A 22,317-nucleotide genomic window follows, 5' to 3' on the forward strand; every position below is an offset into this window, starting at 1 on the left:
CACACACACACACACACACACACACACGCAAATGCAAACACACACACGCTCGAATGCACGCACACACACACACACACACGCACACACACACACACACACACACGTACACACACACGTACACACACACATACACACACACACACACACACACACACACACACACACACACACACACACACACAGAGCTGGTCAGAACAGACTTAGTGGCTGCTGCTTAGTGCTGCTCTTCTTTACAAGGAAATGCTGATGCGAAGAGTTGCCTCACACTGCCGATGATGTTGAGTGTGTGATCATCTCTGTTAATGGGCGTGGGGAGTGTGTGTGTGTGTGTGTGTGTGTGTGTGTGTGTGTGTGTGTGTGTGTGTGTGCTAATTGTTGTTTGGAAGTTTAGGCTGTAATAATGTCATCATTCTCGTTAGGGTAATGATATAGATGCCCCTAATCAGGTGCTTCATGTTCTGATCTGACGCCTCTGTAATGCAGGGGAGGAAAGATTACACTGTGATGGTTTCCCACTTCACCTCAATGCAGCACTGATGACACACACACACTCTCGCACACACACACACTCCCCACGCCCATTAACAGAGATGATTAAGATGATGCTGCGTAGGAGAAAAACACATTTCCCTGAGGAGGGAGCGTTTACCTGCTCCGGGAAAACCCCAAACTACAAAGGGCAAAGACAACTGAGACAGATATAATCACCTGACAAAGTCAGAGGAGAGGTTTAAACACAAACCAATTTTGGCAATTTACACCTTAATGGAATGGCCAAACTCAAAGCTCGTCCCCCTATACAAATCTACCTGATTAAAGCCGGAGGCTTCCACCTGATCGTGGAAATAGAGAACATCTACAGAGGATGAGTACTGGCCCCCTGTGGTAGAAATAGGTATGGCAACACAACATATATTATTCCATTGGCGGCAGCCTGGATCAGACAAACACTTAGCAGCAAAGCAAACACTAGGTTACAGCAGGGGAGGCTGGCGGAGGTAGAAGTCAGAGGACGGGGCTCATTGTAATGAATGATCCATTCCCTGTTCCGTTCCATGCATTCCAATCAGCCCGTCCTCCGATTTCTACAGTACCTCCACAAGCCTCCCCTGCGTCACATGCCGGGTCGTAATCCCTAATGAACGAGGGAGATTGAAACCAGCTCATTCAAACTGGATGAAACCAGTAAGCAACAACCGTAAGTTGTTTGCAAAGCTGATGATCTAGTTAGGTTGCGCGTGCCTGTTTTTTCCTCCTGTAGAATGAGCCTTTTTAATTGGATCCTAATAGCATTAGAAACTTGATAAGCCCATGTGGATGCATCACAGTTCAAGCCTGACATCAACAGGACAAACTTAGTTTTAGTCGGGATTTCTCCACTTGAACGTTTTGGACCTCTAGAACCTGATATACTGTAGTAGGTGTGTGGTTATGATCAACTCCTCTGTCAAAGACAATATAGATCACCTGTATGATGACATTGTTTGGGATGTGGCCAGGTGACTCTAACAAGGAGGGACTTGAATATAACCCTATACCTAACCCCCCCCCCCCCCCACACACACACACACACACACATACAGACTTCAGGTGGATGAAGAATGGCTGTACTGACCCAGGCACCTGACACGGCAGAAGAAGAAAGAAATACTGGACAGACTCATTCATCACTAGGCTGACCTCTGACCTCTGACCCCCCCCTCTATGAACCAGAGTAACAACAGTCACCCTGTCCTCTCCTACACAACAGGTCGTAAATAACACTTGCCCAGACAGAAAGGAGGGCAGAGGGTTGGAACACACACACACACACACACACAGTCTGAGGAATGTCAATGGTCAGTTGTAAAGACATCGGCAAAGGCAGTGACCCCAAGTATGGCAACAACAAGAGTTTTATCATCCAAAGGCAAATCCAAACCTAGCTATTTCAGAGCATTACAAGGCTAACATTTTGAAAAGTAGAAATCTACTGGTCGTTAGCGATCCAGTCTCAGCTGGGTCATGCCCCCCCCTGGACAGTGCCCAACCCACAGAAGAGAGTCCACCATCTGAACCTGTCAGCCGACTCTAGAACTGACTCACAGAAGAGAGTCCACCATCTGAACCTTTCAGCCGACTCTAGAACTGATACTGTAGCTTCAATCTCTGACAAGTTTGAATTTCAAATTAAAAAGTGAAGAGGGTTGTTTCTCTCTCTCCCTCCCTCTCTCCCTCCCTCTCTCTCTCTCTCTCTCCCTCCCTCCCCCTCTCTCTCTCACACACACACACACACACACACAATGTATGCACTAGGTATTATCTTTACTTCCTCTATCAAACTCAGGGAGCTCTGGAAGTTCAGCTGTGTGATGTATAATTGATAATGTGTGTAATTTCAGGGAATGATTTCCCAGGGAGGTGAACTTCATTCTGAAAAATTCTCTGTGAACTCTGTCAGCCCTTTGAATTTGGTGTTAGAGACCCACAGCCTAACCCCTTATACACACCCACCCCACATCCCACCCCCTATTAAACACATATCAATAATGGAACATGATTAAAATAACATTTGAGAAAATCTCTAAATAAGTAAATCTAGATCTGTCCTATCCATGTTGACATAGCTTGGGGAAACGTGTGCTACACCTGAGGTGGTCATTATCTCAACATACTGTAGTACCTAACACACACACACACACACACACACACACACACACACACACACACACACACACCTCACTGTCTCTGGCAGTAAACTGCTAACAACTAGGGAAACCGGCTGACCTTGAAAACAGCATGAGCTCCAAATGATTTTCTCAGAGTCTGATCCAGGCAGATATTGAACATCGCAGGAGAGGAATGAGAGGAGAGGGATGATTTTCAAACACCACAAGACTATTTGTGCTGTTTTCTCAGTGTAAAGATTTAATTGATTCTAAATATCATGGGGAAGAAACTAAAGTATTAGTTAAATATATATTTGCTTTGAGTTTTTCTTGGTAGCTGAAACTCATACAACCTAGGGGTCGGAATTAAAAAGGGAAGCCAGGGTACAGACACACACATGCACACGCACAAAAGCACAACGTTTAACAGTTTATTATTGTCCAAATTCATATCAGTAGACTTGGAGAAATAAAATGTACTTTTTGTCTTTTTAAAACATTCTCTTAAACAAAAATATAACAAGTATTTACAATCACTGGTAAAAATACAAAAAAGCATACAAGCAAATCATTGTCTTTCTAAAAGACATAAGTTACAACAGCTATGAAAAGTGTAAGACAGAACCAAAGTCAGCCACAGACCATAATAATCATGACAATAACACCTTAGTAACAGACATGTGCAGTACAGTTGCTACAGTCAAGCTTACAGTTGTGCAGTTCAGAGTAATGCTGCATTCAAGTGCTCTTTGGAAATAGTAAACTCCAAAATGTCCCACTAGGAAACTTGTGTTACTTTGAGCTATTGGAGTTTTCCCACTCTGAGGTAATCTCTGAATCAACCAACAGGGTGGGATTTCCAGGAGCTCTGAAATCGGAATGTTCCGTTCCCGAAGAGCACTTGAACGCACCATGATGCCTATGTTTTGCATTACAGAACACGTTCAACATCTCACGTATAGCGTTCTGGGTAACATGATGGAGCGACCAGAAGGCGGTGGTTAGTGAGTTGTGAAACACACAGGGCACATTCAAGAACGCTTACAGATTAGACCACAGTGTTGGTACTGTAAGGGACGCCTCAGGAGGGGGAAAAAAGCATTTGGATGAATTTGTATTGAAATGACTTCTGACTGCATATCACAGAAACCAAAACTGTCTGTATTGTGATTCTCTTCAGCCTCAAAACAGGAGACAAAGCCTCAGGTTTCAAGGCTGAATGTCTCTTGAATGTTAGGAGTATGCAATGTTTTTCTGGTATTTTGATGTCCTGTTGTATCTATTGTCCCTGTTTTTAGCCCGGTGGCTATCCCAGTTTCCCCCCTTGGTGGATGAATAAAGTTGATCTAATCTGATCTATGAGAACATGTGAATGGCGTAAACACACAGAGACACAATGTCATTTCAATAGAAAGTCACTGCATTTGGAGAGAGAGAGAGAGAGACAGAGAGAGAGAGAGAGAGAGAGAGAGGGGGGGGGGGGGGGAGAGAGAGAGAGAGAGAGGGGGGGGGGGGAGAGAGAGAGAGAGGGGGGGGGGGAGAGAGAGAGAGAGAGGCTTGATGGCAGAGGTCAGACAATGGAATCAACACACATATATTCAAAGAGGCTCAACATTCTGAAGGAAGACTTTTGTTTTCCATGCAAATCTCTTCTGTTTGATTTCAGGGGGGTCTTTGTCTTAATCTGTATACTAGGCTATTTCTCTGTGTTCCTGTGTTTATGTCTACATCATTAACAGTAGACAGAGGTTTGGCATCCACATGCTGTTTCTAATCAATATGATCAGCGCATCTGATTGGTAGAGAGAGATAGAGAGTACAGTGACAACATGCACAGGCATCAACACCATCTTCATCATCATCATCATCATCATCCATAGCCAAAATGGATGACGTTGCTACTGTACGCAAATGTCTTAGCATTTTACACAGGTCTACAGCTGTGTATTTAAACTAGGCAAAAAGAAATATCTAAAAGATATGCATCTATACCTATGCTTTCTCTGCAGAGGTGATGGCAGCCCGAACAATAATACAAGTAATGGTTTGGGAGTGTGAGGAATGTGCAAAGATGAGAGGAACCACGGTCCTCCTCTGTGTGTTCAGGAGGTACTCCGGGTTTTCAGGAGCTCCTCTGTGTGTTCAGGAGCTCCTCTGTGTGTTCAGGAGGTACTCCGGGTTTTCAGGAGCTCCTCTGTGTGTTCAGGAGGTACTCCGGGTTTTCAGGAGCTCCTCTGTGTGTTCAGGAGGTACTCCGGGTTTTCAGGAGCTCCTCTGTGTGTTCAGGAGGAACTCAGGGTTTTCAGGAGCTCCTCTGTGTGTTCAGGAGGTACTCAGGGTTTTCAGGAGCTCCTCTGTGTGTTCAGGAGGAACTCAGGGTTTTCAGGAGCTCCTCTGTGTGTTCAGGAGGTACTCAGGGTTTTCAGGAGCTCCTCTGTGTGTTCAGGAGGTACTCAGGGTTTTCAGTGCTGAGAGTCTGAGGTCTGACTAGCCCCTTCCGTATTTGCTTTGAGTAGTTGAATCAGGTATGTATTAGGTCTGGGCTGGAACATAAAAGATGCAACTCAAGGGGTTCCCAAAAGACCGGGAGTTGAGCAACCCTATTCCAACCCTATTCCAAGACCCTGTCCAGAAACAAGCCCTATTTCTAAAACCATGGACACTGGTGTAGATCTGGAGGGGATTGGATCCGTAGAAGGAAGATGGCAAAGATTCCATTCCACCTAGCCTATCAGAGGGCAAGGGGGAGGAGCTACTGCCATCTTGCTTATACCTGTCCAATCCCTGTGTCTAGGGTGGTACTCAGGGGAGGCTGGTGGAGGCATTACAATGAGCCCGTCCTCCCGATTTCTACTTCCAGCAGCCTCCCCTGAGTGGAAGGGCCAGAGGTCAGGGGAGCTGTGTGACCAGGAGTGGCTGAACCTCAACCAAACATCTGCACAACACTTCAGGAGTCAAAACCAAAAACACAGCAGCAAATACAGTCTGTACAAAAAGCAGAGATGGCACCAACACAAAGACAGAGAGAGAAGAAGAAAAGAAAATCCTCGTAAGATTCCTGCCCGGCGAAGAAAAGGGGCGATCACAATCTTGGATTTTATTATAACAAAATATTAAAAATAGTATTATTTTTTTTTATAGAGGACTCTCTTTTTCATCTATACATGATCATTAACATTAATTTATGACAAACCAAAAATATATGTATAAATTTATATATGCAACTGTATATATTACCATTAATATTTTCAAGTCTTTGTATGGCAAAACAATACAAAATAAGAGTCACGTACAGAGCTGAGGGAGAAGATCAAAAACAAGACAGTCCAGTTACACCCCTAACATCCAATACCATTCAATATCAACCAACCCTAGAGAGTTGGTTTACTATTTACAAACACAGAATAAGCCTTTGCTCGCAATAAGAAAAAACAACGAAAGCAAACTCTTTTAAAATATTCTACAAAATGTACTCTTTTTCAAAGGGTATAGTACACTCTGAACAAGGAATGGAGATGCAAACCTGGCGTTTAAATACATTTTCCCTTGACAAGCATTGTTTGTTCTCTCGTTGGCCCATCTATCAAACAAGGAAGGGGTGAAGCAGACATCAAACAGCCAAGATGGAAGAGATGCATTAGAAAACACACAACAAAATGTGTTGATTACCATCAGATGCTGCATCCAAATATTCTTTACTGCATAATAATAGAAAAAAAAAAAAAAAAAAAAAAGTTACAAATGAAATTAACCTGAAAACGTCGTCATACTTTATACATTTGTAGCTTGTAATTCAAGAGACAACTGCTAGTCTAACAAATACTGTAAACACGTTGTGTAAGCATCTGTGTAAACACTTCTGCTGTTGGCAGCATGCCTAGTCTTAAAGCTTAACCAACTATAATGTTTGTACAGTGCTAATATATCGTTTTATTGTACTGCAATAAAATAACAACACTTTGTGCTAGTCTACACAGCAGAGAGGCTTTCTGTTCTCAAACCCATTAAAAACAACTCAGGACACAGTGTTATTGAACGTAGCGATGGCAACATGCGATTAAAGTACCTGGTGTTCTCTCTGGGCTTGCGGGCGCAGAGGGCTTCTCAAACAAGGAGGGAAGGCGCATTCAGAGCAGAGCAGTCTGGGGTGTTAAAGCTCGGTCTAATATGCACTCCACACACTCTCTCTCTCTCACGCCCACACACACAGACACACACGCACAGACGCACACGCACAGACGCACACACACAGACATGCCCACGCTTACACAACGACACACACACACAGACACACACAGACAGACAGACACACACACACAGACACAACACACACACACACACACGCACACAGACACACACACGCCATCACACACACCGACACACCGACACACAGACATGCCCACGCTTACACAACGACACACACACACACAGACACACACAGACACACACAGACACACACAGACACACACACACACACACACACACACACACACACACACTGGGTAATGAGAGAGATGTGTAGAGCCACTCTGGACTCTGGAGGCTGCTTGGCAGATCTCTGCTTCATCTCACATGAGAGCAGAATAAACCCCGTCTTCCTGGCTGTTCTCCTCCTCCAGACTCTTAACAGTTCATGCTGCCACTTAAAGCTTAAAGACAGTTGCAAAATGCAAATAAAGACTTTTTTCACATCAACGACTGAGAGCAAAAAACCCAATCAGAAAGCCCCTGGGACACGAGAGCACAGGGGGAATGGAGGTACTGTTTAAAAGACGCTCGGCTTATCAGTGGGCGTGGTCCCGTCCCCTCTTCTTCTCCTTCCGTTTTACAGTTCTGTTCAGTGGGGGGGTGGAGGGGGGGTGCTCTGAGGAGTGACAGTGTAGCGGTGGCGACCTGCAGGCTGTGTTAGCTTAAACCCCTCCCTCCCTCTCTCCATCCATCCCTCCATCCGTCTTCGACCTCCGACATCCAGAAGCGTGTGTGTGTGTGTGTGTGTGTGTGTGTGTGAGTGACATCATCAGCTCTACACGGCTGACACCTGCTCATCTGTAAGAGAGGAGAGGAGAGGGTTAACCACGCTGACGACGCCACAACTCAACACAACACACACAGAAGGAGAAACGTGGCATTACCAAATCAAAAACATGAAGCATGCTAAGGTATCAGCAGCACGTGAGACTGGGTCCTGCTCTGTCCTCCTCTCTGGTCAGTCCCACTAGATCTACCTGGCTTCCTCTCCTTTTCCTCCTCCCCCACCTTCCCCCTCCCTCTCTCTCTCTCCCCCTTTTTCCTGTCTGTCTGTCTGTCTCCCCCCCTCCCTCTACCTCCTCCTGTCTCTACCCCCCCCCCCCCCCTCGCCTCTCTCCTATCCTTACTATCACCCCCCCCTGTCCCCTCCTCTCTCTCTATCTCTCTCTCCCCCCCTCCCCCCTCCCCCCTCCTCTCTTTCTCTGAGACGTACCATCCTCACTATCAGCTAGGCCCTGCTGCAGGCAGACGCTGGGCGGCCTGGAGAGCGCCAGTGAGAGCGCCTCCTGGTGGTTGTTGACCAGCCTGCGGGCCTCCACCAAACCTCCTGGGCTCTGCAGCAGCTTAGACCTCTGCAGGGCCACGCTATAGTCCGGGGGACGCAGGTGGGGGGGCCGCGGAGGCGGGGGGGCTCCGTCCAGCACCCCGGCGTCCCCCAGGGTCAGGCCCTGGTATCCGGGAGGGGTGGGGGGGGGGCCCCTGTACCGGCTATCATCCTTGGTGGGGGACGTTACACAGTACACTGGCCGCAGGGGGGGGGGGGGGGTGGGGGAGAGGGGGAGTGGGTGATGATGATGAAAGAGGGATGTGAGAGGGGAGGGGGAGGGGGAAGAAGGAGAAAAGAAACAAAAATGGAGAAAATAAATCAATGAGATGTTTCCACCACTTGTATGCTGGCCGACAGCAGTCAGATAGAGAGAGAGAGAGAGAGAGAGAGACAGAGAGACAGAGAGACAGAGAGAGAGAGAGAGAGAGAGAGACAGAGAGACAGAGAGACAGAGAGAGAGAGAGAGAGAGAGAGACAGAGAGAGAGAGAGAGACAGAGAGACAGAGAGAGAGAGAGAGAGAGAGAGAGAGACAGAGAGAGAGAGAGAGAGACAGATAGAGAGAGAGAGAGAGAGAGAGAGAGACAGAGAGAGAGAGAGAGAGAGAGACAGCCAGGCACGGTAGGTGGGATGGACGGCAGCAGCAGATTCTAACCGCGACAGCGAGTGCGAGCTAGCGCTACACTGCACCCAGGGCCACCTCTCTCCGCTAGCGTTAGCGTTAGCGTTAGCTAGCTCGAGACTGCAGTTGAGTGACAATGGAGCTCTCAAGCAGCATGAGTGGATGAGAAACATTGTTACGCTTGTTTTTTTGTTTTTTGCATCTGCACTGTGTACTGTACAGGTGATGAGCTGGACTTGTTGGGTTCTAGCCAGGCAAAGCAAGCTCACTTCCCCCGCCGCGAGAGCAAGTTTCAAGTGAAAAGAAAAGCGCTAAAATCTGCTGTTGTCGTCCCTCGACATCTCTACTACACATCACAGGTGAGGTCTACTGTACGTTAAAGGGGAGGTCTACTACACATCACAGGTGAGGTCTACTGTACGTTAAAGGGGAGGTTTACTGTACGTTAAAGGGGAGGTTTACTGTACGTTAAAGGGGAGGTCTACCGTACGTTAAAGGGGAGGTTTACTGTACGCACCACATTCAGACAGGAGAGTTAAAGGGGAGGTTTACTGTACGCACCACATTCAGACAGGAGAGTTAAAGGGGAGGTTTACTGTACGCACCACATTCAGACAGGAGAGTTAAAGGGGAGGTTTGACCCCTACACACCACATTCAGACAGGAGAGTTAAAGGGGAGGTTTGACCCCTACACACCACATTCAGACAGGAGAGTTAAAGGGGAGGTTTGACCCCTACACACCACATTCAGACAGGAGAGTTAAAGGGGAGGTTTACTGTACGCACCACATTCAGACAGGAGAGTTAAAGGGGAGGTTTGACCCCTACACACCACATTCAGACAGGAGAGTTAAAGGGGAGGTAACTGGACTGTGACCCCTCACCTATGAGGCCTTTGTCTGTGCTTGAGGTGACCGTTTTGTAGGCAGAGTCTGTGCTTTGGGGTCCGCCCTCAGGCCCCTCCCCATGAGCGGCGACGACCGATTGGCTGTCGGCTCCGGCGGTGCGGCGCTTGATCGTGCCGTAGTTGCCCTCGTAGGAGGTGTCCGACAGCGAGCTCGACGACGCCCAGCTCTGACGCGATTGGTTGAGGTCCGAGCTGCTGCCTCGGGAGTGTCTCTCGGGCTCGTCGGCTCTGGACCCTCCCCCCGGGAGCGCTCCTCCTCCCCCCGCCCCCAGCCCCGGCCCCGCCCAGGCCGGCCCGGCCTCCACCTCAGCGATGGGGCCGGCCAGCTGGGTGTGGCGGAAGCTGCCGTGGTGGTGGTGCTCCCAGGGGCGCGCAGCCGGAAGGCTCTGGAAGCTCTCGTGGGAGTTGCTGGAGCACGAGGTCCAGCTGCCCCGCCCGCTGTCGGCCACGGAGTCCAGGGAGGCGTGGTCAGGCGTGAGCTCCTCCGTACTGGTGGAGGACGTGAAGGTGGAGCCGCGTGTCACAGAGCCCCTCGCCAACAATGAGCTAGGGGGAGGGGGAGATAGGGGGGGAGAGAGAGGGAGGAGAGGTTGAGGTTGAACAGAGGCAACACGAGCAAAAAGACAACAAGACCTCCACAGTCAACACATGGAAGGCTGTACCTTCTGTGGACAGAGCTCTGTGAGACTCTTCCCCTGTTTTCTTCTCCAACAAAAGTCAATTTGCTCTCACCTTGTGGCCGAGCAGACAAGGTTAACTACAACACAAGTCAATAAGGCCAATAGCCGCCCCCACCTTCCCCTTCTCAAAACAACTCCTAATCAGCGGCAGGAACAGACTGCAGCTTCCAGAGGGTTTATCACCAGGCCAAGACGACCATAAACACACATTCTGCTGCTCCTGTCCTCTCATGCTTTTCATTGTCTGGTTTGTTTGAGTTTGATTCTGTGAAACCGTTTTTACTGAGCGGAGCGTCGGTTGGAATAAACCGTATTTAATAAACAAGCTGATGCTACAGCTGGTCTGGGGGGGGGGGGGGTCATAAAATACGACAGAAAAGTGAAATGACTGTGCTGCAGTATTATTTATTTATATTGCGTTTATGTGAGAGAGAGGCCTAATCACGAGTTCAATGAAACCAGGCTGTTAAATGTGCAGGATTAAAAGGCTGATTAAAAGGCTGATTAAAAGGCTGCCCATAATGCTAAAAACAACAACAACATTATTAACCTAGAGGAAAGCAAGCATGGGACAGTTCTAAACACCTCTCTTTATGATGTTCACTGGGAGGTTTAACAAGCTCAACACATAATTGGAACCCAGCTGTGAGGGGAAATGAGAGGAAGTTTGTTGGAGGAGGTAGAAGTGTGTCTGTCTGTGTGTGTGTGTGTGTGTGTGTGTGCGTGTGTGCGTGTGTATCTCTGTGTATACATTATGTGTTGTGCGTGTGTGCGTGTGTGTGTGTCTACTACCTGGTGCTAGGCTGGCTCCAGCCAGAGTTGGAGTGTGTGTTGCCTGGTGACTCTCTGCGTGTGTGTGTGTGTGCCTCTACTACCTGGGTGTGTGTGTGTGTGTGTGTGTGTGTGTGCCTCTACTACCTGGGTGTGTGTGTGTGTGTGTGTGTGTGTCTCCAGTATTTACCTGGTACTGGGCTGACTGCTGTCAGAGTTGGAGTGTGTGTTGCCTGGCGTCTCTGTGTGTGTGTGTGTGTGTGTGTGTATATATATCTGTGTGTGTGTATGTATCTGTGTGTGTGTGTGTGTGTGTGTGTGTGTGTATGTATCTGTGTGTGTGTGTGTATGTATCTGTGTGTGTGTGTGTATGTATCTGTGTGTGTGTGTGTGTATGTATCTGTGTGTGTGTGTGTGTGTGTGTGTGTGTCTCCAGTATTTACCTGGTACTGGGCTGACTGCTGTCAGAGGTGGAGTGTGTGTTGCCTGGCGTCTCTGCGTGCCCGCCTGCCTTGCTGGCGCGGTGCTCGTCCGCCGTGGCCGTGAGCATGGAGTCCACCGAACAGTTACTGACGATGCTGGAGCGAGATGAGATCTCACTGTGGCTCGAGTCGGACTGGGCATCTGCTGCTTTCCCTACCGGCATCAGAGCATAGCCTGGGGAGAGGGAGGGAGGGAGGGAGGGAGGGAGGGAGGAAGGGAGGGAGGGAGGGAAGGAGGGAGGGAGGGGGAGAGGGAGGGAGGGAGGGAGGGAGGGAGGGAGAGGGAGGGATGGAGGCGGGGGAGGGAGAGGGAGGGAGGGAGGGAGGGGGAGAGAGGGAAAGAGATGGTCAGACACCAACTAACTAACACCGCTTTTAAAACATTGACATTCAGAGTAGCACACGCTGTACTCTACACTCATTAAGGGTACTAAGACAGACCACAAGCATCACCAACACTAATTTGCACCGTTAATCGACTGACATCGTTTCTTTATTTCATAAACGTGAATACTGAAGGAAGCTTCACAACAGGTGCCTTCAACTCATAACATCTCATAATCGTCAGCGTTGGGTTCTCTTATGTTTATCAATGGCAAAAACAGCAACGATAACTTCAAATGTATGTCATGAAAACGCCATACAGTACAATCACATTTCCTTATACAGCAGCATACAGTTCACATATCTTAGACTACGCCCAGTTTAACATTATCTAAGGGTCGGTTGCTGTAACTGTACTGTAGTGTAGTGTACTGTAGTGTAGTGTAGTGTAGTGTAGTGTAGTGTAGTGTAGTGTACTAGCTGACACTATGGAATTAAAGTCGCTCTCAAATCCTTAACCACTTGAGATCAAACCGCAGGTTACATCTAGTCCTGTTTTAAAATCCACAGTGCATATGTTGTCAGATTGATTCAACTTAACGGGGACAGAAACATGTCAAACATGTATATATACCGTACATTAGAATTCACAAACAAACCTGGAATAGAACCACTGAAAATCATGACCTAAACTTGAACTTGGATATCAGATCTATCAGACTTTTTTACTGCCATTTCAACTGAAATGAAAATTACTTTTCACAAAAATAAAGATATTCAGTCCCTACAAGATTGTCTCGGTCTGTCTGTCTGTTGTGTAGTTTAAGTAAACTCCAGTGACCATCCATTTACACAGCGGGAGACTGTCTCTGTCTGTCTCTGTCTGTCTCTGTCTCTCTGTCTGTCAGAGGGTCTTCCTCCTCTTGTGCCTTTCTCTGCAGAGCCACAAGAAGGATCTGGGTCTGGCTCTGGGGCTGGGGCTGCCTGACCTGCTGCCTGCCTCCTGCTCCCCCTGTCCTGGCCTGTCGTCCTGGGGTGAGGAGGGCTCCATCTCCCCTTCCCCGGGAGCCCTGACCCCCACCATCACCAGCCTCTCACTGGACAGGCTCCTCTCTCTGAGCAGCCTGAAGGGGGACAGGGAACGCAGCCTCCTCCTTAGGGGGGACTCTGGGGGTCTAGGCTTGGGGGACATACTCAGCTCTGGCTCTGGTTCTCTCTCTGTCTGGGGAGGGGTCCCTAGCCCTGGGTCTCTCCCTGTCTGGGGAGGGGAACCAGGCCTTGCCCCAGCTTTGTGGTCTCCTTGGGGCCCTGTGTGTTTCAGAGGGCTCATCCCTGGGCCTGTCCCGATCAGTGGAGGGGTCCCTGGCCTGGGCCCTGCATGGGGGTCTCCTTGTGGCCCTGAGTGATATCGTGGACTGGTCCCTGTCTCTGGCCCTGTCTGGGGAGGGCTCCATATCCCTGTCCCTGGTCCAAAGCCTCTTTGGGGCCTTGGGTAACTAAGAGGGCTGGTCCCTGGGCTTGTCCCTGGGTCTCTCTGCAGCAGCCCTGGAGGACTCCCTGGCCCTGGCCCTGGCCCTACTCCTGGCTCTGTCTCCATCTCCCTGTCTCTGTCCTCCTCCCTGACGGCTGTCATGGTCATCTGCTGGATCCTCTTGTGGAGGAGAGCCCCACCTATGCCGTAGCTGCGGCTGGCCGTGCCCGCCTTGACGCTGGCCTCGCTGGTCAACGACGAGGAGGACCCCGATAGGTTCATATGGCTGGAGGAGGAGTTATGGGACTTATGGGCCACGCCACCCCCTGTAGCCAATCAGAGGACAGGAGTGACAGAGAGAGAACAGTGTTATTGGTTGAGACAAGCAGGAAAGAGGAGACGATGAAGGAAATGACATGTGAGAGATGGTTCAGATCCTGTGTGGTAAGTGTACATGTAAGAGTGTACAAACGTAATGGGTTTAAAGGAAAGGAAACTGTCCACAAGGTGCTAATAACTGTAATAGGATTGGGCATGTTGTGAGGTTCTGGAATGGGAGGGTCCAGTCGTATAGAGGTCTGTGGGTCTGGGATTCTAACTGTAATAGGATTGGGCATGTTGTGAGGTTCTGGAATGGGAGGGTCCAGTAGTATAGAGGTCTGTGGGTCTGGGATTCTAACTGTAATAGGATTGGGCATGTTGTGAGGTTCTGGAATGGGAGGGTCCAGTAGTATAGAGGTCTGTGGGTCTGGGATTCTAACTGTAATAGGATTGGGCATGTTGTGAGGTTCTGGAATGGGAGGGTCCAGTAGTATAGAGGTCTGTGGGTCTGGGATTCTAACTGTAATAGGATTGGGCATGTTGTGAGGTTCTGGAATGGGAGGGTCCAGTAGTATAGAGGTCTGTGGGTCTGGGATTCTAACTGTAATAGGATTGGGCATGTTGTGAGGTTCTGGAATGGGAGGGTCCAGTAGTATAGAGGTCTGTGGGTCTGGGATTCTAACTGTAATAGGATTGGGCATGTTGTGAGGTTCTGGAATGGGAGGGTCCAGTAGTATAGAGGTCTGTGGGTCTGGGATTCTAACTGTAATAGGATTGGGCATGTTGTGAGGTTCTGGAATGGGAGGGTCCAGTCGTATAGAGGTCTGTGGGTCTGGGATTCTAACTGTAATAGGATTGGGCATGTTGTGAGGTTCTGGAATGGGAGGGTCCAGTAGTATAGAGGTCTGTGGGTCTGGGATTCTAGGCTGCTACGAGAGGTAAAGACATGGAGGTACTGAGGCTGGTGGAGACCTGGGGGGAGACCGTGGGGCTGTGGGTATGGGTATGGGGTACGAGGGTACGACTGTATGAGGGTACGGGGATATGAGGGTATGGGGTATGGGGTAGGTATGTTTAAGGGTTAGGGTTAGGGTTAACCTTTGCGGGGGGGAGACCGTGGGGCTGTGGGTATGGGTATAGGGTATGTAGGTGTGTTTCAGGGTCAGGGTTAACCTTTGCGGGGGGAGCCCTGGGGGGAGACGGTGGGGCTGTGGGTATGGGTATAGGGTATGTAGGTGTGTTTCAGGGTCAGGGTTAACCTTTGCGGGGGGAGCCCTGGGGGGAGACGGTGGGGCTGGAGTGACGGGAGGAGATGGTGGAGACGGTGTCGTCAGCAGGTCTCCTCCCACTCCAGTCCTCTGCAGAGCTGGGGGGCTTCTTCACCACGAGAGGAGAGCTGGAGTCTGGGGGTGGGGGGGAGGGGGAGGGGGAGGAGGGGGGAGAGTAGGAGGAGGAGGAGGGTGGGGTGGGGGAGGAAGAGGAGGGAGAGACACAGAGAGATGAGAGTGGGGTATACAGTGCTGTATCATTCTGTTGTTGTCTTTCTCTTTCTGAATGTGTCCATGCCTGTCCTCCTGTCCCCCTGTCCTCCTGTCCCCCTGTCCTCCTGTCCCCCTGTCCCCCTGTCCTCCTGTCCCCCTGTCCCCCTGTCCTCCTGTCCTCCTGTCCCCCTGTCCTCCTGTCCTCCTGTCCCCCTGTCCTCCTGTCCTCCTGTCCTCCTCACACGTCAACACACACGACCACAACACTGTCTGACTACTGACCAATAGAAACGGCTCTGCTGAGGACCAGCGGTGGGGTCCACTGGAGGCTGGCGGAGGTAGAAATCGAAGGACAGGTGGGGCTCATTGTAACGCATGGAAATGGAATGCTCCTATTGCGTTGCAGTCATGCATTACAATGAAACCCGTCCTCCGATTTCTACCTCCACCAGCCTCCCCTGGTGAGGTCTGAGGCTGTGTAGAGGCCTAAAGACAAAGCTGCTCATCCCCTGCAGTCTGTTCACACACACACACACACACACACACACACACACACACAGTACCAAATCTAGCAAAATCCCAAATCTGGGAATTATTAAGTTTCAGAAACCACTGATATCATTCAGCAAAGTCACGAGTGAAGGAGAACGACAACAACAACAACAACAACAACAACAACAACAACCACCTCAAAACAACAACAAGGTTTTAGAAAGGAGCCAATGAGAAGAGAGGAGGGCGTGTCTCACTGTGCAGGGCAGCGATCTCCTTGGCCGTGCTCTTCTTCCTGAGGGGGTAGAGGGGCACCTGGACCTGCAGCACCTGGGACACCCGGTTCTGGGCCTTGCCCGAGGGCAGCGCCGAGCGCAGGGACACGGGGGACATGTCCGACTTCGTGGAGCGCCGCTCGCTCAGGTTCTTCGACACTGTAGCCATGGAAACAGGACGCGCAAGGTAAGAGTCTCGTACCGGTCGTGGCGGCATTGAACATGTTTCCAGGTGGACACAAGATAACCACGACAGGACGGCAGGGGCATGAATGCCCTGTTGTACAGGCTTAAAGAAGACTGTTCACAGATAGAAGCCTAAATCACACACACGTGCAGAACTTCTGGGGTGAAAAACTGTAGTAAATATATAGATTCATGCTAAATGGAAATTAATGAATGTTTGTGGGAAATATGAGTCTTTGTCATGACAGTAAAGAAGTCATAGGCTAGACCACTTCTCTTTAGAATGAGACTGCAATGCACTTGAGGGCCAGTAGGTGGCAGTGTAGGACAAGTTAAATACTTCTCACTGTAAGAAGCCCCTGCTATCGTTGTATCGTGTTAACACAGTTGTCTGTGCCACTACTGTGTTCTACTGTGTTCTACTGTGTTCTGTTGGGTTCTACTGTGTTCTCGTGTGTTCTACTGTGTTCTCGTGTGTTCTACTGTGTTCTCGTGTGCTCTTGGTGTGTTCTATTGTGCTACTATGGTTTTCTATTGTGTTCTACTGTGTTCTAGTGTGCTACTACTGTGTTCTATAGTGTTCTATACTGTTCTACTGTGCTACTACTGTGTTCTATAGTGTTCTACTGTGCTACTACTGTGTTCTACTGTGCTCTACTGTGTTCTACTGTGTTACTACTGTGTTCTACTGTGCTCTACTGTGTTCTACTGTGCTACTACTGTGTTCTACTGTGCTACTACTGTGTTCTACTGTGTTCTGTTGTGTTTTCAAAGAAGCGAGCTTGCGAGACGTCCACCGTACCGTCACACCCTCCCCTGCGTCCTCGTGAATACCAAAACACAACTGGGACCTCGCCCGTGACTCACGTGTGCTGTAGGCAGGCTCGCACTGCAGAGACATGATCTGGTGCTTCTCCTCGTCCACCTCCACCTGCAGGTTGGACAGGTACTGCTTGACCTTGCGGGCCATCTGGGCGTCCTCGTACAGCTTCTTGGCGTTGAGCAGCGAGCTTCGCCGCACGCGCTTCTTGTGGGCCCCGCCCTGTACGTCCAGCATGTTAGAGTTGGTACTGCCCTGACTCAGAGACCTGGAGAGAGAGAGGGAGGGAGGGAGGGAGGGAGGGAGAGGGGGAGGGAGGGAGAGGGAGGGAGGGAGAGGGGGTGGAGGGAGGGAGAGGGAGGGAGGGAGGGAGAGAGAGGGAGAGGGAGGGAGGGAGAGGGGGTGGAGGGAGGGAGAGGGGGAGGGAGAGAGGGAGGGAGAGGGGGAGGGAGGGAGAGAGAGAGAGGGAGGGAGAGGGAGGGAGGGAGAGGGGGTGGAGGGAGGGAGAGGGGGAGGGAGGGAGAGAGAGGGAGGGAGGGAGGGAGGGAGAGGGGGAGGGGTGGATCGAGTTAGGAAAGGGAGGGGAGAGAGAGAAAGGTGTAAAAGGGAGGGAAGGGAGGGACGGGTCGGAGGGATGGAGAGAGGGGAGGGACGATGAAGGGGGGGCGGGTGGGGAGAGGTGGAGGGGAAGGGTGAGGTAAAGGAGTGAGGGAGGGAGAAAGGAGTAGAAGGACGAAAGGGAGGGAAAGATGGAGTGATGGAGAGAGGGATGGGAGGAGAAGGGAAGAAGAGGGGGAAATCACAGGTCAGTTCTCCTGGACACAACAAAACACAGTCAATCAGGCAGGCGGGCAGGGAGGGAGGGAGGGAGGGAGGGAGGGAGGGACGGACCTAGCAAACAAACACATGCTGCACTGAGGTTATGGTTATGGTCATATCCATGCAGTCACTCCACATCACTAACACACACAGTCCACCTGTCAATCAAATCAATACGGGTCACCAGAGAGCACTTCTTCATTTTAGAGGCAGGCAACTCCACCAGGGGAGGCTGGCGGAGGTAGACATCGGAGGACGGGTGGATTGTAAATCATGGAACAGAATGAGGAATGGTATCAAACCTGGCGTGTTTCATTCCGGTCCATGCGTTACAATGAGCCCCGTCCTCCGATTTCTACCTCCACCAGCCTCCCCTGAACTCGACATATTTATATATTTTCATTCCAACTGTCTGTCCTACTACTGTCTGTGCATTGGAGCCTTCGGTAGCAGGTTTATAACAGGTTATAACAGGTTATAACACGACCATGCAACAGGGATGCCTCTCTTGCGGTGCGCCATGCTAAAACAAACAGGGAAACAAAACCACAACATTCTGCTTGATGAGGTCCAAAAACGGTTAGAAAATTAAATGTATACATTCGATATGGGGGAAATCGCCAGGACGTACACACACACACACACACACACACACACACACACACACCCACACACACACCCACACACATACCCACACACATACCCACACACATACCCACACACATACCCACACACATACCCACACACACACCCACACACACACCCACACACACACCCACACACACACCCACACACACACCCACACACACACCCACACACACACCCACACACACACCCACACACATACCCACACACATACCCACACACATACCCACACACAGTACAAACAAGGCAAAAACAGACAGTTTGAGGATGGTCAATGGCGGGTCAAGGGTGAACTTCGGTGTAGCGGTGGAGGCTCACACTGCGAATGAAAGGGTTAATGACGATGACGTATACAGGGGTCATGCGATGTGTGTCTGATGCTGTGGGGGGGGGGGGGGGGGGAACACACACACACAGACACAGGATGCATGGTAACTGGACGAAGGGGGACCATTCCAGAAGGGCCAGGACTTACCCGAGACTCTTCCACCTCTTCTTCCTGCAAGCGGGAGCCATGAACATTGAAGCGTGGTTTAAAGACACGGTCAAGGCCAGACGAACACGGTCAATTACCAACACACGGTCAATTACCAACACACGGTCAGGGAAGGAGACATGCAGAGGTCGAAGGAGTGATCACGGACAGGGGGAGATGACAGAGGATGAGACACATACATACATGACATCTCCCCATATCAAACGCAAAGAGTGAGTGAGTGTGTGTGTGTGTGTGTGTGTCTGTGTACTTGTTAAACTGTGTGCTCATGCTGATTTGACCAGAGATAATATCAGAGATCCATATCTGCTTGAAGAACTTCAACGAGAGGAAACCTTTTCTTAAAGGGACAGTCAGGGTTCGGGTTGTTCAATCATTTCTGGGTAAGGAACCTTATATGTGACTATCCCTTTAATCTGAAACACTGTGTGTGTGTGTGTGTGTGTGTGTGTGTGCTTGTGTGCACGTGTTTGCGTGTGTGTCTTCCCAGTGTCCCTCCTTCTAGCTAAGAGTGGGAGTGGGAGGGAGTGGGTCAGTTCTGCTATGAGAGTGGATGTCTCTGGGTGGAGCAGGGTGCTGCAGTGTGCATGTCGTTCCTGTAGGGGGCAGTCATGCACTGTCTGTGTGTGTGTGTGTGTGTTGTGTGTGTGTGTGTGGCACACTGGTTGATAAAGCAGAGCAGAGTGGGTGGCCATCCATCTAAATTCTAGACAATCCAGGAATTTAGATGCATTAAAGATTCATTCCCAGTTTGATTCAGCAGAACTGAACTGGACCTGACAGCAACCCTACGACCCAGGGGAGGCTGGTGGAGGTGGAAATCGGAGGACGGGCTCATTGTGATGCATGAAACAGAATGAGGAATGGTATCAAACACGTAGTTGCATCGATTTCCATCTCCACCAGCCTCCTCTGCTACAACCTATACGTGTGTCTGGCTCCGCAGTAAGGGCTTGGTTGGGGTTAGGAACAGAGTCGGGGTCAAGGGTGAGGAGTAGTGGACCCACCTCTGTCTGAACATCAGCGCTGGGTCCATGTTGGCGGAGGTCATGCGGACCACGTGGCGGATCTCCTTGGCGATCATCCTGAGCTTCTCAAAGTTCACCAGACCGTCTACGTGAGAGTCATTACCTGGGAGGACACACACACACACACACACACACACACACACACACACACACACACACACACACACACACACACAGGCTGGTTAGCATGCACAAACACACTCGCACTAGGTCAGGTAGCTCACACACACTCACACTGGTCAGTGAGCAAACACACACACACACACACACCACACACACACACAACACACACACACACACACACACATCCATGTGCACACACATCCATGTGCACACACACACTTTCCCTATCAGTGTAACATCAGATGTCTTTCTCCCATCATTAATAACCAGTCTGCGTACTTTGACCATCATGTCTTCCTATATCTGCATCATACAGAAACCTCGCTGTGACTAGTATAGGAGGTAAAAGCAGAAAGGGAAGCCGGGGGTGGTGGCAGATAGCAGAAGGTGAGCGAAGCTGTGTGTGTGTGTGTGTGTGTATGTGTGTGTATGTACGTGTGTGCTAACTAACCTGTGTGTGTGTGTGTGTGTGTGTGTGTGTTAGCAGAAGTAAAACCCCCTGAGCTAGCTTGAGAGTGACCTTTGTTTCAGCTGAAGGGAAGTGGAAAGGCCAAGGCAGGCTGGGACCAGGAGACAACAACAGGTCAACAACCTCACAGCGCTGCCTAATATGGTCCTTCCTCACTAAATCAGGATGCTGCCTAATATGGTCCTCTCTGATCGCTGCATCTCAGAACACAACAACTGAAAACTTGAGTTAGGCATAATGCACTGTAGGTACTGTGTAGATAGACAGAGCGAGTGAGAGAGAGAGAGAGAGAGAGAGAGAGAGAGAGAGAGAGAGAGAGAGAACGAGCTTACCTTCGTGTAGGAAGGTGAGGTCCTTCTTGACCACGGGGAACAGGGGGATGATGGGGGGGCTGCATGCTCTGGCTGCTGAGGACGTTGCGGTACTTGGCCATGTTCCTGGACGGGGTCGAAGATGTCCTGGAGGTCCCGGAACAGCTTCTCATACTTACTGGGCAGCTTCTCCCACGAACTCCTCAGACGAGCGATGGGAGCCAGGTTCAGACCACTGGACCAGACAGGAGAGATGGAGTAGTTAGAGAGAGGCACACGCACACGCACACGCACACGCACACGCACTTACACTTACACTTACACTTCAGGGACCGGAGGAGGAACTAAACAGAGAGGGTTTCCTAATAGGTTCCTAGAAGCTTCACAAAGATAAAATCCTCTTCTATGAAATGCCTCCAATGGTATGAAGTCTGGAGGGCGCTGACGCTTCAAGGAACCCTTTCTACAGTTCATTACCAGGCGTGGCAGCATGTCTCTCACAGGGGGAGGCTGCAGGGGAGGCTGCTGGAGGTACAAATCGGAGGACGGGCTCATTGTAAAGCATGGCACGGAATAAGGCACGGCATCAAACGCGTGCATTCAAACGAGTGTGTTCCTCATTCCGTTCCATGCATTACAGTGAGCCCGTCCTCCGATTCCTACCTCCAGCAGCCTCCCCCTGGACCGAGTTGAGGGTGCACAGCTCATTTGCTCCGACATCATGAACACACCAGAGAGGAGAGCAGAAAAAAAGAGAAAGACTAGAGACTCATTTTCTCACTGTTAACTCATTTCCTGACTGAAAGCCTCTGGCTGCGCGAACTCTGAGCAGATTCATTAGAGAGCAGCTAATTATGACTGCCGCTTTTCCTCCCAACGCGCGAGCGCACACACACACACACACACACCACACACATACACACACATACACACACGCACACAGGCGCGCACACACACACACACACACACACACACAGGCGCACACACACACGCAGACGCACACACACACACACACACACACACACACACACACACACACAGACGCACACACAGACGCACACACACGCACACACACACACACACACACACACTAAGAAACACGATGACACACACACACACACACACACCCCGCTGCGAGCAGAGAGCTGCATTAGAATGAGTGTGTTCATTGTTCTCTCTCTGAAGAGTGTGTCTGCCCAGCCAGCAGGCCTAATCGCTGATCTGACGAGGCTTTGAGAACGCCTCATTAAACATACTGTGATACAGACTCAAGGGCACTGACTCACACTGATACACATACATTCACTCACTCTCACACACACACACACACACACACACACACACACACACACACACTCTCACACACACACAC

At 50.2% G+C, this 22,317-nt stretch overlaps 1 pseudogene across 1 annotated transcript; it reads right to left on the reverse strand.

Moving 5' to 3' along the window:
- Positions 1 to 5,766: 5,766 nt before the first annotated feature.
- Positions 5,767 to 21,180, reverse strand: LOC310824337 (rap guanine nucleotide exchange factor 6-like; annotated as a pseudogene). Its single transcript, XR_014555069.1, has 10 exons — positions 20,967 to 21,180; positions 20,022 to 20,145; positions 17,102 to 17,322; positions 16,031 to 16,207; positions 15,060 to 15,203; positions 13,680 to 13,805; positions 11,646 to 11,859; positions 9,729 to 10,297; positions 8,110 to 8,418; positions 5,767 to 7,694 (listed from the first exon to the last, which is right to left on the reverse strand). The product of XR_014555069.1 is annotated as a rap guanine nucleotide exchange factor 6-like (transcript).
- Positions 21,181 to 22,317: the final 1,137 nt, after the last annotated feature.

Source organism: Argentina silus, assembly GCF_951799395.1.
Source record: "Argentina silus genome assembly, contig: scaffold_279, whole genome shotgun sequence".
Taxonomy (NCBI): Eukaryota; Metazoa; Chordata; class Actinopteri; order Argentiniformes; family Argentinidae; genus Argentina; species Argentina silus.